This window comes from Poecilia mexicana, unplaced genomic scaffold (assembly GCF_051168715.1).
Source record: "Poecilia mexicana isolate PSO_F unplaced genomic scaffold, ASM5116871v1 scaffold_13, whole genome shotgun sequence".
Classification (NCBI taxonomy): Eukaryota; Metazoa; Chordata; class Actinopteri; order Cyprinodontiformes; family Poeciliidae; genus Poecilia; species Poecilia mexicana.
This window is the reverse complement of record NW_028263382.1, coordinates 1,352,395-1,369,094: the sequence shown is the minus strand read 5'-3', so window position 1 is coordinate 1,369,094 and position 16,700 is coordinate 1,352,395.

The window sequence follows — 16,700 nt, the reverse complement described above, 5'->3', positions numbered from 1 at the left end:
TCAGAAGCTATGGTTGAAATGTGGAGTAGAAACATGACAGTATTAGTACCAATGGGCATTAATTAATAACCACTGTCATGTTGATGCTGAACATGTCCATCCCTTTATCTTTGATTGTCACTTTCAACATTATACAAACCATCACAAAGTTCAAAAACAGGTGGATGCCACCTTTATGAGAGGCAGCATCACAAGTAGAATAAATCAAACCAAATCAGTGGTGGAAAAAACTGTTTGACCCCTTCAATGACTCCCTGTTTCTTATGTTTGTGACACTTCAGTGTTTCAGAACATTAAACCAATTTAAATATCAGTCTAAGAGAGCACAAGTAAACATACAATACAGTTGTAAATGCAGGTTTTAAGGGCAAAAAAATCCAAACATAACCTCGTGTGAAAAACTGATTTCCTCCTGATGTGGATCATTATCCTGCTGCAGAACCCAGGCTGGTTTCATCTTGAGCTCACCAACAGATGGCTGGATGTTCTCCTTCAGCAGAATTTATGGTTTCATTTATCACATCAAGTCTTCCACATCTTGAAGTAGCAAAACAGCCCCAGCCCATCACACTACCACCGTCATGCTTTAACTCTTGGTATAATGTTATTTTTCTGAAATGCCTTGTCACTTTTACTCCATATGTAACGGGATACACGTTTTCCAAAGAGTTCAGCTCTTGTTTTGTCAGTCAGTAGAATGTTTTCCCAGACGTTTTGGGAATCATCAAGATGTGTTCTGGAAAAACCGAGACATTCCTTTTGCCCAGGTGTGGTTTTCATCTTGGAATTGAGGCATGAAGGCCCTCTTTGCCATGTCTCTTTATGATGGTGGAGGCATGACCTCTGACCTGAGCTGAGGCAGGTGAGGCCTGCAGTTTTTCAGATGTTGCTGTGAGTCTTTTGTGACCTCTTGGATGAATCTTAGCTGAACTCTTTGGTCAACCAGCCTCCTGGGCAGCTTCACCACTGTCCCATGTTTCAACCATGTGTGGATTGATAACGGCTCTTGCTGAGGTTCACTGGAGTCCCAAAGCTTTAGAAGCGACATTGAAAGTAATTCATAGATCTTCTGTCTTATTTTTCATATTATTTCCTGGATTTCCTTGGATCTCTGTCATGAATGTCAAGTTTTCAAGGATCTTTTAGTGTTCTTCATTTTGTCTAAGTGAAACTGTGAACTCAGTTGTGATAAACCACAATTAATTGTTTTATCAATCACTTTTGCACACAGGTCCATGTAGGTTTGGATTTTATTCATTTAAAAATTGCTTTTTGTGTTTATATGTGTTGTCTTTGATTAACATTTAAATTGGTTTGATGTTCTGAAACATTGAAGTTTTCTGACAGTAAAAGAATAAAAGATCATGAAGGGGCAAACATTTTCACAACAATGTGAACTGAAAATTGAATACCAATAAACTGAAAATTCTTACTCCTTAAGTTGGAATTAGATTACTTTTTCTTTCAGTGGAACTTGGAAAAGTAATCTATTTTTACTCTTGGTCACTGCCATATGTTGAAAAAATAAACCAAGAGACAAAATAATCCCATCAAGAGTCTGGAAACAGTTGAACACATGGAGTCTAATGCCCTGAAATGTTTGGAAATCTGCGTCACATGTTTCATTATTCTCCAGTTTCTCAGTGCACAGAGAAACTGATACTGTTACTTTTATGGTGTTAGAAAAAAGATATGGTGGTTGGATAACATACACACTTTTATTCTTACATGTTGATACCATCTGAGTTTCTCCTGTAAGATTCTCAAATGGATTTCTCTGTTTCACACAAGCAGGCCCTCAGAAAGTCCATTTTAAATGCATTTTAGATGACTGCTAACTGGTCACTCACACTCAATTAAAAGCAGAGATACAGGGAAGTGCAACATGATGAATGGCTGCCAAGTCTTTACTGCTAGCAACAGAGCAAAGCTGGCAGGATCTCACTGGAATGATGGGGGCAAAAAACGTAGATCCTAACAATCCCACAATCCCTTTGAACTTTAATGAACCCTCAACCAAACAGCAAAGAAGATTTCAGAGGAGCTTGTCTTTGTCACAAATATCACAGGCAAATATATGCTGCTGGTTTTAATTTAGCTCAGAGACTGTAACAGTGACAAAAGTCCAACTACAGGGGGAGTTTTAGGCCCACCAGAAGCCGAGTGTTTCAAAAAGAAAACCAGAAATACTGTCGGAGAAGCTGGGACTCAGAGACTGAAATGTTGCAGAGATGGAAGATTGGTGCTGATTGGGACCTTTGGCACTGAAGGAGTGCCTGGTGAAACCAGTTGATTACAAGTGAAAGGTATGTCAGGATCCCTCTGAAACTCCATTTCATCTCACATTTATGGTCAGAAACCCGTCATCTCACGTTTAAGGCTTTAATACAATATTAATGCAATTAATTATGATGTAATATGATATTTGCATGACATTCCTCCACTCAGAGACAACAAACCAGACTGAGGGCCTCGGTGATCTCACGATTCAAGCAAGAAGGAAAAAGGTGAGAGGATCCTTCCTGGGAGGTCTGAGAAACAGCTTCCACTGTGCCAGCTGAGTGGAGCAACCAGGTCCCATGTCTGCCTGGTCACATGGTCAGGGATCAGAGGAGCTGGAAAAAAGCTGTAGTGTGTATGTGAGTATAACTAAGACTATTGGTCTGACCAAATCTTGAACCGGGCAGCACATGATGCCTACATACCGCCAGCCAGGCAGCCTCTCTATAGTCCAGCTGAAGTCAGCAATTAACCCTGACACTAATATCATCAAGCTGCGCCCTGAATTAAACGGTCACAGTGAAAACATGGCGCCCACTTCAAAGAGTGCGGGGGCTCACGTCAGAAAAACAAAGGGCATGACACTGTTTAAAAACTTGTGAGACGCCAGAGCTTACGAGGTGGAGCGGAGAGGGACAGGCCAGATAAACAGGAGGAGTTTTATAGAAGCTGTAATCCTGCTAGTTTGCTTTTAAACAGAGTTAGAACATGCTCACTAAAAGCTTCAGGTCCTGGCTGCTTCAACATGAACCGTTTCATTGCATCACAAAAAAGAAAAAAAGAAGTAATTCTTTGTTATGACTACATTAATAAAACATTTGAGAGTAGAACGCCCCAAACAGGAATTGGCCACAATGTTTTTCCCCACTTCTTAATTAATAGCAGAGGTATGGGCCAAGAGTGGGGGTCACATGGAGGGAAAACATGGAAATTTACTGCATGCTATGCATCTTTCTCAGTTCATGTGGACAAAACACAATTTCTATGTACCGTTAGACAGATCTGCTTTTTGTTTTTTACAATAAGCAAGAAATAGATCATTATGCTGCAGCATCATGGTTCACTATATCATTAAATAATCTGTTATCTCACTCTTCTTGGGTAGGTTTGTAAAAAATATACAGAAATATAAAACAATGTTTGTAGATTTGTTCATTTTATTTCAAGTTTTCATTCAGAATTTACATCCAGATTATTTAGGGCAGCATAAAATGTATAAAATGTAACTTTGACAAAGAAATTAAAACTATTTGTGCATATTTTCAACACTGAGCTTAAGCAAGAAGATAGATAGATAGATAGATAGATAGATAGATAGATAGATAGATAGATAGATAGATAGATAGATAGATAGATAGATAGATAGATAGATAGATAGATAGATAGATAGATAGATAGATAGATAGATAGATAGATAGATAGATAGATAGATAGATAGATTGATTGATTTTTTTTATTTATTCTGTCAGATATTTAATAATTTATTAACACATCAAAAACATGACAACAATTTGAACAGCTTGACTGAAAAGGTTCAGCCAGAAGGCCAAGGCCAGTCCTACACATCAGATTAAAAAATCCTTGCAAAATAAAAAAAAAAACTGAAAATGTGTCATTTACATTTACATAAGAATCACAAAGCAGAAACATAAGAAAGAAAAAAAATCCAAAATAAGAAAACAGATACAATAACAATTTGAAGTTATTTACACATGGATCCTTCAAGTATTTTTTCTTATCATTTTATTTTAAAATCCATAATGAACTTGTAGGTCCATGCTAACATAATTTAATTCCAACAACAGAATCCCTACAAGAGGCTTGTAAATTTACTAACTTGTTGCAAATCATATTTGGATTCATATAATGTAAATCATATTTTCACCCCAAAAGACATTAAATGTAATTTTGCTCTAAACATTATTTTTTGATATATTAATACTGACAGTGTAAAGCAGGGGTGTCAAACTCAATTTCACCGAGGGCCACTTCAGCATATTGGCCCCCCTCAACGGGCCACATTGACGGTACAGATCAGGAGTGCATCCCTGCTAAAATACCCCAGACAAAAGGCTGACTTCCCTCATTCAGTTCTGTAGAGGCTTATAATGAGTCAATGGTCCAGGTGTGTTGGAGAAGGAATGCATCTAAAGCTGCAGATGGTAGCTCTGGAAAACTAGACTTGGGCAGCCCTAGCATAAATGTATAAAAATTTTATGTATTGAAGTTTTAAATATTACATTTGAGTTTCCATGGATGTAAAATTACTGCTCAGTTTAAAATTTACAATATTTAAATCAGTTGTTTAAAGGTAAGCAAACAAATAATAAAAACAAGTCACATGGGCAGACATTATAGACTTTACGCAAAGATTTAGTCTCAGAGGCAACTGAAATCAATTAATTTAAAAAATCCTTTCTGAATATCATCTCATGGTCTCTGAACTAAATGCGTCTTTCTGACCGGGAGCTGACAGCGTGTTGAAGAGTTATGAACCGGACGCTTTGGAGCGTCTGGTTAGGAAGCGCATTACAAACCTTTGGTTGAAATGGCGCGTTGAATTCAAGTCTCCATTACAGACCAGAGAAAACTAAAGAGAATGCAACGTTGTGTTAATCCATTTGAGGAGCCGGTAGTTTATCTTGAGGAAATAAATGACGATGCAAAAGTTAATTAGACTGTAACATGCGCAGTCCGCTGCTCAACCACTGCGGACGCGGCTCCGCCGCTGCGAAGAATTAGAAACCGCTGGAAGTAACTCATCCAGCGGATTTAACAAATGGAGCCTTGGTGCACGTTACCCAGGAGAGCGGCGTGCTGGAGGAGCTGCAGACATAACCACGCAAAAAAAAAAAAAAAAAAAAAATACTCCTGGTAAAAGCGCACACCGTACTGCGCAGGGTAAAACACTCAGAGTTCAGTTGATCTGTTTGGATCAGACAGATCCAACTGACTGATGAATTAGCGCAGATTTTTCTGCAGATGGGAACCAGGAGGAAGTGCGTTCAGACCCCAGTGGGTGAAGTGATGCTAATTTAAGTAAAGTCGCTTAATTTAATTTATTAAAAGTTATTGGGGCCTCAGTCAGTGGTTTTTGTCACTACGAGAAAACTGTAGATGCATTTATCTGTTTAATTTGTGATGGGATCTGGATTCACGGTGAATATTAACTAAACCGCATAAAGGCGATTAAATAGCTGATGTTAATATGATTGTAATTTCACGGATAAAAATAGTACATGACCGATTTTTTTTTATTTTTTTTTTATGTTGTCGGTCAAGATAACGGATGAGAAAAAAACGTCTAGCGCCACCTGCCGCCCTGACACCAACTCACACACATCTTCATTCACAGTCTTACTTGTAATGCTGGGTCGGGCCACATAAAATGACATGGCGGGCCACATGTGGCCCGCGGGCCTTGAGTTTGACACATGTGGTGTAAAGTATTCAGTCAAACTTCTAACAGTCAGTGAGGATTTGTAGTTATGTAAAAATGTGACACTTTAAATGCTGCTGAATTTAAACATGAAATAAACAAGTTAAAAGATATTTACTTCTAATTGCAACACCCCATGGTTCTGTAGGTCATGTTACTGCAGGTGATGAGGTACTTTGTTCTGTAAAACATTACATCTCATCTCCAGGATGGGTACCTGGTGTATGAACGGCCTGGTGTCTCCGCTCAGTGCTGCCGGTGTTGGCGGATGCTGCAGCAGTCAGTCGGTCTTCTGGCTGCTGATGGAAGGAGGGAGAACTTTGAGTGACTCTGTTCCACTTCATGTGCGGCGGAGCGCAGCGTTCCACTGTTTGCTCTGAGTTGTAGGTTAACTGCTCTGTGGTGAAGACTGACACTCATAGCTGCTGTCTGAGGCAGAGCCAGTGCTGAGGATGAATATGCCAAATCCTTCTGTGATGCTGTTTCACTGCATTTACTGGTCTAATGAACTGGGACTTTGCAGAACCCTAAAGAAAAAATAAATGTCAGCTATGATAATATTTAAAATATTTCATCGATTGACTGCACAAAGTGATATTCACAAATAGGCCACATGAGGTGAAGATGAGAAATCCCCACAGAAGAGGGAGAAACAGCCAGCCAAATTCCCAGTGTGTCAGAGCTTTGTTTGTTACTTTATTTAATGCCAGAGAGGAAACTCAAACCACCGCTCTTCCATTAATTGACCACAGTGGATTTAGAGTTTGATCTGATGTAACCACATGGCTTTAATCCCTCCGTTTAATGAAGACGTATTCTGTGACATCAAAACACTCCAACACATTGAGTTTCTACACACCCACCCACCCACCTACACACTCACACACACACACACACACACACACACATGTTTGTCTGGCTATCTTTGTGGGGACTTTCCATTGACTTCCATTCATTTCTACAGCCTAAACCTTACCTTTACCCTTTTCCTAACCCTAACCATCACATACCTAACCCTAACCCTAACCAAAACTCAATTCATACCTTAGCCCTAAATCTGACCCCTGACCCAAAAACAGGGTTTCCCCTCGTGGGGACTAGGCTCAGGTCCCCATGAGGAGCAATTGGTCTCCACAACGTAGTATATGTCAGAAAATCGTCCCCACAAGGTATTACAAACAAACGCGCACACACACACACACACACACACACACACACACACACACATATATACACACGCACAGTGAGAGAGGCAGACACCATGTTGATTACTACTCTCTAAAAAGAAAAAAATTGAACCAACTTAATTGAATTGCTTCTATGGGTAACAAGCAATTCAATTAAGTTTATCCAACTTAATTTATTAAGTTTAATTGGATATTATAATCATCCAACTCAATTTGTAAATTTTTTAACAAATTTATTAAGTATGTTTAAGATAACAGATTTAAGTCAGTCTTACTCAAATCATTTAGTTTACTTCAAAAAATGGTACATGGACTGAACTTATATAGTGCTTTTCCAGTCATTTTGACCAGTCAAAGCACTTTACACTAGAGTCATATTCACCCATTCACACTCACACATTTATACACCAATCAGCAAAGTGTCTTGCCCAGGGGCACATCAACATGTGGCAGGAGCAGTGGTGGAGAAAGTACTCAAAAAATGTACTTTAGTAAAAGTACAAATACACAGACAAAAATGTACTCAAGTAAAAGTAAAACTACCACATTAACATTTTACTTAAGTAAAAGTAAAAAAGTACTGGCTTTTAAAAATACTTAAGTATTAAAAGTAAAAGTACTTGCTGAATGCATTACCTAATCGCTAATACAATATCATTAAGTGAATCGATCGTATTTAATTTTAATATATCAGAAATGTGCCATTTTAATGAACAATGCCACAGATAAAGCATGTTTTTATTATGTTTACTCTCTGTAACATAGTTTAGACTTAGATATGTGATTCTATGCATCATAATTTCAGGGATGGAAACATCTTGTCTCCTGTCCTAACATAGCATGAACTTCACTTTTTTTTCCACTAGTGGCTTTTATTTTGAAAGAAATCCAACAGAAAGGGGATGGAAAGAAGGTGGAGGACATGCAACTGAAGAGCCACATAGCAGAGTTGTAGTCAAGACCACCTACCCAAGACCAAGTCAAGACCAGCACCCTGCGCTGCATGACACAAAACAAATTAAGTTTTACCTATCAAAATTGCTTCTCAAATTGATCTGAAAGATCCACATTCCCAAAAAACACCTAGATATTAAATACTTAGAGCTGAAATAAATTTAATCAGTAAAGATCCGTCCAGAAGAATCGGATCGTTCCTGAATGTCATATCAATGCAAACTTTGGTCACAGCGTTGTCCCATATTTGCGATACCTCAGTCAACACCTCCACAAAATAATTCAGCGCATGAGTGACAACTTTTTTTCATCGCAGAAGCAACATATGTGTCTCTGTACAGCTAGCTTTGCTAGATCTTACCTTTCTTTAAGCTTTCCTTCGAAGTGACGCTAAAAGTTGAACTATGTCCCCACAGTCTGTGAAAGCGAGGCGTTTCTTATTTTACATGTCACCATATCTTATGATTTATGCAGCGCTATTATATTACTAACGATTAGAGGAAACCACTGCGCATGTCTGGAGCTCCGCGTGCGAGTAAAGGGGGAGGCGATGGGTGACAACAGACACTAAGTCACGTTATTGCTTGGATTTTACGGCGCCACCTTAAGACCCTGAACTTCACATTTTAACGGAAAAAAAGAGCAACGCGACTTGGATGTAACGAGTAACGCGACAGTTTTGTAGAAATGTAGTGAAGTAGAAAGTACAGATACTTACTGTAAAATGTAGTGGAGTAAAAGTAGAAAGTACCCATTATTAAATCTACTTAAGTAAAGTACAGATACACGAAAATTGTACTTAAGTACAGTAACGAAGTACTTGTACTTCCACCACTGGACAGGAAGAAGCTGAAATTGAACCTACAATCTTCCCATCACAAGATGACTACTCTACCCACAGAGCCACAGTCGCTCACCAGGGAAGACAGAACTTAATTATTTCAAGTAAAGTCAAAGTAAAAAGGTCATTTAAGGAAAAGATTTGTAACTTTTAAGTTAGAGTGTATTTAGAGGACATTGTAAAAAGAGTAGTAGGCTGCAAACTAAGAAGTTTGCAGCCCAAAATATTTAGTTTGGAATTAAAAAGTTTGAGTTGACTTTCTGTAGAATTAAGTAAAAGAGATTTTAAATGTTTATTAGAACAAAATAAATGATTTGAGTAAGAGTGACTTAAATTTGTCATGTTAAACCCCCTTATGAATTAAGTTATAAAAAACTTAGCAAACTGAGATGGAAGGACTTAGTGAATTGAGTTGGATGATCATAATAAATTGGGTTGGTCAGACATAGGATACGAAACTGGCATTGAACTCAATTGTTTTAAGTAAAGTCAAAGTGAAAAGTTCCTTTAGGTTAAAGATTTGTAAGTTTTGAGTTAAATGAACACAAAAAAGTAAGTTGTCATAGCAAAAGCAAAAATAAGTAAGTGACATTAATGTAAATGAGAAGCCTGACAGGAAATGCTTTATTAGTCACCAAAAAGTCCAACTTAATGATGAATCATTGTTTAGACCTTTGGTGCTGCTGCTCCACTTTTCCATATAATAAGTCTGGAATGAAGAAATGTTATGTTGTATTGCTTTTTGTCTGAGCAGTTTGCAAAAAAAAAAAAAATCTTCAACAAATTCTGTTTCAGTTTCAATGAAACAGTATCTACTACTGTCATGAGTGATTCTATTGATAACAGAACAAGGAAATCTTAACCTATAACAATAATAATTGTTTAAAAAAAAGTTGCAATTCTCCCCTCACCCCCAAATAATCTGATTACGCACACACATAAGAAAAATAAAAAATAAAAACCTGGTTGTATGATAGAGAAGTAATCAGCCATGAAAATTATGTACAGAATGCCTAAAGAGGGCAGGAGCGATGAAACCCCCACCCTCTCTGTGATGCAGTACAGACACTCACACTTCAGCACTGACCTGGAGGAGAGCAATAAATGACCAATATCCCGTTAATAGACTATGAACACTGATCCAACCCCCGCCATTTTGACTCCATAAGACACACAGAGCTCCATAGCACATTGCAAGCAGCAAGATTAGGCACCTCCTCCCCCAACATCTCCCACCCCTCCAAGCTTCTAAAAAAAATGTTCTGGAGAGCAAAGGCCAGACTTTCAGCAATCCAACGTCCCCTGCTTCCTCCAAACACAGTCAGCAAGGGCCAAAATCACCCGCAGCTTATACACCGCTCTCTTTTTTTCTTTTATCAACCACTGAATGATGTATTAACAACAATGATAGTGGTTAAAGGATACAAATCATAATGATGTCAGTCTTAAAATAATATGTTTGTAAAACTTTTTTAATAACCTGCAGAGCCCATCTAGGTCATGCTGAAAGATAAGAAAAATGCTCACAAGTCTGCAATGATAAAATATCTGCTATTACTAAATACATTTATAAATTTTAAACAGATGTGCTTCTAACAAATGACCAATCTTCCTTTATTACTGATGAATATTGTTTTTGAAAAGCACTTCAACAAATTAGCCCAAACAAAGACAGCGACAGCATAAGTCATGTGGTGTCCAGCTGTTGTTATTCCAGTAGCACATAATTAATAAAAGTAACAGACAGAGTTTTGTGGATAGTTTAGGCGTCAACAACATGCAGATGAAGAACTACATGCTGTAGTGAACATCCAGCTGATCTGCACTGCCATCATCATCTGGCTTAGAGTCTGCTGCTCTGTTGTCACTGAACACATGGAGCATCAGATCATAGTGACGTGGCGTATTTTGGCTAAATGTTTTCACCTAAAAATGACTGACATTGTTCATACCTAGCTAGCTCTATGTTAGCTGTACTGACAGATGTAAGCTAATGGAGAAGAAGAATGAAAGTCAGAATGAAGCCCACATGAGTGGAAGTAAGAAGCGTAAAGTCATTTGTGGTCCAGAGGTTGGCAGGAAGCTTCTTCTACCAGCCAAACTCTTCACAGTTCAACTCAACTTCACTCAGAACTCAAAGCAAAACTCAAATTGGCTCAATGTAAAAACTGGGGACACACTACATGAACTTTAATCCACAGGTGAATATGATTTTAGACTGTTTTTGTAAAAACACATGTTGAACGTTTGGAACTATGTGGGTTTTGGAATGACTGACAGTGTGGCTGTATTTTAACAATATAATTATTTTGAACTTAACAAATAGTAGTATAATGTTTGGACTTGATTGCACAAAAATAAAAATTAGAAATGTTTGAAAAATAGGTTTAAAGAATTTATGTTTTCAAAAGTCCCTTTACCTTTATGTGCAAAACGGGATGTTTAGTTTATTTCTATACAACAATACATATACACATCAATATTTATTAAATATTCAAGTATCTCTCTCCTTTTTTTTATTTTACTTTTTTATCACTATGTGGTTGAAATTATGTACATGATCATTTGCATTATGCCCACTACTATTTTTGTTTATATTTACTATGTTTGCATAATGGCTTGAAAAAGTCCCAACGACAGCAGGCCAACAAAGACTTTCCCTGAGTGAGAATCAGGGCCAAAATCTGGCAGTAAAACATAAGTCAATGTGTCTCCAATTTTTGTCATCGATTCATTTGGTAGTTGGACTAGATTGATTGATTGATTGATTGATTGATTGATTGATTGATTGATTGATTGACTGATTGATTGATTGATTGATTGATTGATTGATTGATTGATTGATTGATTGATTGATTGATTGATTGATTGATTGATTGATTGATTGATTGATTGATTGATTGATTGATTGATTGATTGACTGACTGATTGATTGATTGATCTAACACTTAACAACAACCAACCAAGGTGACTTTACAGTAAAAATACATCACAAGAAAAAGAAAACACAAAACAGCAATAAAAATAAGGGAGATGCCCCTACACTGCATGGTGTTAAGAGCCTGTCCAATGAGATCTGTCTTGAGCTCAGACAGTTTCCCTAAAGCTCTATAAGGAAACTATTCCAGAGTTGGGGCGCTGCCACCGATAGCCCAAAGCTTTAGCCTTGTCCTTGGGAAAGCTAATAAAAGTTGGTTTGATGACCTCAGGGATTTCTCATAAACAGGAAAACTTAACAGTTCAGATAGGCAAGAAGGGGAAATGCTATTAAAAGCTTTATAAACAGTCAAAATTTTAAATCAACTCTAAAATGAAGAGGAAGCCAATGTAAAGAGGATAAAACAGGTGATATGATCATGACTAGCTTATTTTAGGTAACTCATAGCAATCTGTACTCCTTGTCTTTGTTTGGTGAGCCTGAACTCTTCCTATGTTACTGATATGTTAGCTATATTAGTTAGATCACTCTGAGTTCAGTTTAGTGCTAATTAGTCTCTCTTCTTCAGATCCTCTGTTTTCCTCTGATTATTTTCACACTACTCTAATGTCACTCATTCACCTTCCCTGTAGTTAACAGCCAGTCTATTCAATTACTTCTTTGTTGGTGTAATCCCTGTGTGCCTGTTATTGTTATCACTAGTATAATGAGGCTCCTATTCTCTTGCTTTCACTTGAGTCCATATCAACAAAGCACAACAATACAACAACATATTAACATTTAGAATTGTCAAAAAATTACTTGCAAATTCAGTATCAGTCAAACATTTATTAAGATAACGGCAAGGCTCCATAGGGACCATTATTGATCCTTTTCCAGTTTTGTGATTACAGTCACCAAACTAACTCAATAGAACACTGAGGAAGATGATGCCTGCTATTGGATCAGATGAAGCAAAATTATGTTTGCATTTGGAAAGCATAGAAAAATTGTTAAAAAGAGAAAAAAAAACAGACTGCAAACTAATTTTCATTTGCTATCTTGTGTATTTGTTTGTTTATTAATCAAACAAAACATTTTTTTCAACATGTTGAACACAAATCTGTTTTAATCAACAAGGGTTTACATGTAGGTGATATAGTTAGACTGAACAATTGGTGAAAAGTCTGGGGACCACAATGGCTTTTTTTTTCTTGTATTTCTCTGTCCATGACTTATTGCAAATGAAACCACCTCCAGAGCGGACCACGTGACAGTGGGAGTGTGTGGAGGTTCACGTGCCCTCCAACAATCTGCTCAATTCTGCTGCTATATAGAAAAATTGAACTTTTTTTGATTGCAGCACATGCTTCTGCAGGGAGCTGCCTGAGTGAGAGGACTGTCTACAGAAGGGGCAGGAGGAGCGCAGCAGGGAGCAGCAGGAGGTAGGAGCTACATTATTCTGGCTAGTGTTGTTGTTTACAACTGGAGTTTGGAAGAATTTTTTATTGGGATTTTTCTCCTAATGTAAGATGTACAAATCAAAGACGTTTTATATTTTAACTATGAATGATCTGAACGCCGGAAAATATCCCCAACTTTGCAGGAGTCGCCCCTTTGTCTAAATCCATTCAGAACTGAACACCAGGTTTTCTGTCACCGCTGCGTCTTATTCCCCACTCCCGCAGAGTACTCTCTGTACAGCAGGACCATGTCTCTTGAATATGAGCTGTCTGTGGTTAATTGATCTGCCTAATTGGAATAAGGCCGTTTACAGAAATAAAATCAACTGCGTAGAACTGCGTTAAAATTATTTTCAGTCAGGTAGTAAATAGTAGTGGTCTCTGGTAAGCTCGTCTATTTTAGTTTTATAGCTATTAAATTAATCAGTTCAAAAATATAAATGCATAAGATGAGAAATAAAACCAGAAACATGGCTTTTGGTTGGAATGAAAGGAAGCAGAGATGGTGTGAGTGACCAGGCAGAGAGAACAACGCCTGGTTCGATCTGAACTGGGGAATAAAGCAACAACTCAGAGAGTCAGGAGTGTCAGCAGCCACGTCAGGCTGCCACACACACACACACACACACACACACACACACACACACACACACACACACACACACACACACACACACACACACACACACACACACATGTCACCAAGCAGATATATAAGTCACTCTGGCATCTGATTTATGGACGCGCCGCAGCCTCACGCTCCATTTGCTGTGAAACCACAGGCTTATAATTCACCTGCAGACCCAGCGGCCTCCTCCTCAGTCAGCCACCGCCGAGGAGTGATGCTGCCTGCTGCCGCGGGCTGCTCACACTACAGTAGTGTGTCCAGCAGAGCTATAATCAGATTGAGATAAGGCTCGGAGTGAAGAGAAACATTTGTCACGTCAGGATATTTATACTGGCACTCTGCTCACATAATTCTGGATTTCTCCTCAGGCAGACGTTTCAGGGCAGAAGAAGCTTCCACTGACCCGTTAATAAGGAAACACACAGTTGGGCCTGAAAGTCCGCGGACTTTAAACTGAATCGTTTTTCAACGGGTTGAGATGTTGGGGCGTTTCTGTGATTTCCACGGCTAGAGTGTTTTTTCATGTATTTTGTAGTTAAAGCAATTTTTTCATTTAAAAATCAGACACTTATGTAAAAATTTGGAAGATAGTTTTTTTTCTGTTTTTCTCCTGCATTTCTAAACTTACTGATGTTTTTTTTTTCTAAAAAAAAAAAAAAGTAAAATAATAAATAATAAAAATTTTAAAAGAACAATATTACCGACCCTCCACTAAAGAGGCCAACATAATCACAGGAATGACAAATTATCTCTTCCTTATTAAAAATGAAAATGAAGTGTATTTTGAGTCCGCAAGCTAAAATTTTAATGAAGAATGAAAAAGGAAAGTTTTACTGTTAACAGTTCATGTAGAAGTGAGCGCCTGCTCCTAAAACACTCCGTGTTTCATTAAGTGATCTTGAGGAATATTTCGGTTTTTCAGCCCGCCAGAGAATGGACAAACGTTCTCAACCAACGTTGATTCTTTTCAGTCATAGAACAGAGGAGCCGAGACTAAAGTCTAACAACCTCACAGCTGAGTAACTCAACTTAAATCTGCTGGTTTCACATCTGGAACATTTAGCAGTCTTCAGCTTGACATAAAATGTTTCGGTTGAATCTAAAAAAAAAAAAAAAAACAGCTGATATTTTTTTGTTGTGACTGTTTTCAAATATCCTGTAACACGTTAGCTTAAAAAAAATCTAATTTTTAATCCGATATTTAAGAGATCCAAATAACCTTCAATTGTTTATGTATTTATTTTGTTCGTGACGCTTAAGGACTTCGGAAACTCGCGGCCCCTTCTAATCAGGTAGACGGGAGTTGCTCTGAGGGAAGCCCCCTGTTAGAAAGTTTTATGAAAATGGGTTGATGTTTGGATAACAAAAACATGGTGCATGAAAATGATTCAGCTATAAATAACAATAAAATGTTATTGGACCATGTTTAGTCACATCTTGTCCATCATAGATGACAGAAGGGTCTACTCTCTTTCTGCGGCGCTCTAGAGGACAAACAGGTTGACATTGATGTGCTTTGGTGAGACTTTTTCATAGTCAAGGATCAACACCATACAGTATTGTATTTATTTGACATCACGATTCATATTTATTTGATGATCTATTGAGTTTTGCATTGTGGCCCTATAATGAGGTGGTGGTCAGGAGGCAGCAATGAGTCCCACTGATTGGGTGAATGAACACCACAGAAAGCAGCGCATGATGATGCTGGGTTAGCAGCCAGGTCCAGACGGTGACGGGTCTGTTTGTCCAGAGAGGTCGGTGTGGATATTAAAGTTCTGAGGCCGCCTGGGAAACTCCTGCGCAAAGCAGACAGGGAGACCAATCACTCTCTCCGTTGCTTTCGCACTGCAGACAGCCAATAGCTGTGTGTGTGTATGTGTGTTCAAGAAAAATACTGAGTCTCGCCGAACCCCCTCTCCCACCCTCCCCCCATTTTGGGCGCAGAGAGCGCACTGCACAGGCGCAGAACGCAGCTGGGGTTCTGGAGAAGCTGAACGGTTCTAAACAGAACCGACACGCCGACAGTACAGCCATTACCAGCGGACTGCTACAGCCCTCAGCACCGGACCCAGAGCCGCGCGTGGGCAACTCTCCTTCCTGCGCGTGCAGCCGCTGGCTGAGGGGAAGCCAGGCCGCTAGACAGATACACAAATCATCGTCATCATCAGCGGTTCGCGGGGATGATAGGTGACCGCATCAGGTAGGCTGCAAAGAAGCGTCTGCTGCTCACCAGCTGCCGGGAACATTTCTTAAAGATCAGGGAGGCGGTGTGTTGGTGTCAGGCGGCGTGGTGAGCAGGGCGGTGGGGATAAGAAGGTCAATATTCCAGGCAGGACTCTGAGCCGCGGTCAGGACCTTCAGATAGGGGAAACGCTCAGCCTGACAGCGAGACGGAGCTCCAGCTTCTTCATCACTTCTTTATTTTCGCCATAATTACTCAAACTTCTGCTAGATTTACATTTCATTTCAATTATTTTTTTGTTCAGTCAGAAAGTTGTCTGGTAGGAAACGAAACGTATGTCTCAAAAATAATAAAACTGTGTAAATGGGGTTTTATAATATATATTATATATTTTTTTATTTACGTTTATTAAAAATGGAGTGTCTAAAATTAATAATCAGTGAAAAGGCAAGCTCTTCCTAAAATGCTGACCAGCGTTTTGTATGTTTCCACTGGTGTTTTTGTGATAACCGAAGAGTTTTTGAGGCTGAAAGGCCTCCTGGCCATCACCCTAATCTCTCTTCACAGATTAGCTATCAGATTCTAGTCAGAAGTCTGGTTCGGCTGCTCCAAAACGTTAATTTTACCACCAATAACAAAAAACGTGTTGGAGTAATTAGATTATTAAACATAAATCCGCCAGGAGTAATGGTCATTTGAGCTCAACTGTATTTATTTATCTGTTTAGGCTTTACTATTTCCTCTTTCTGTTCGTTGTTATTGACATTTTACAAATAGTGTACGGGTTCAACTTTTGCAGTCTCACT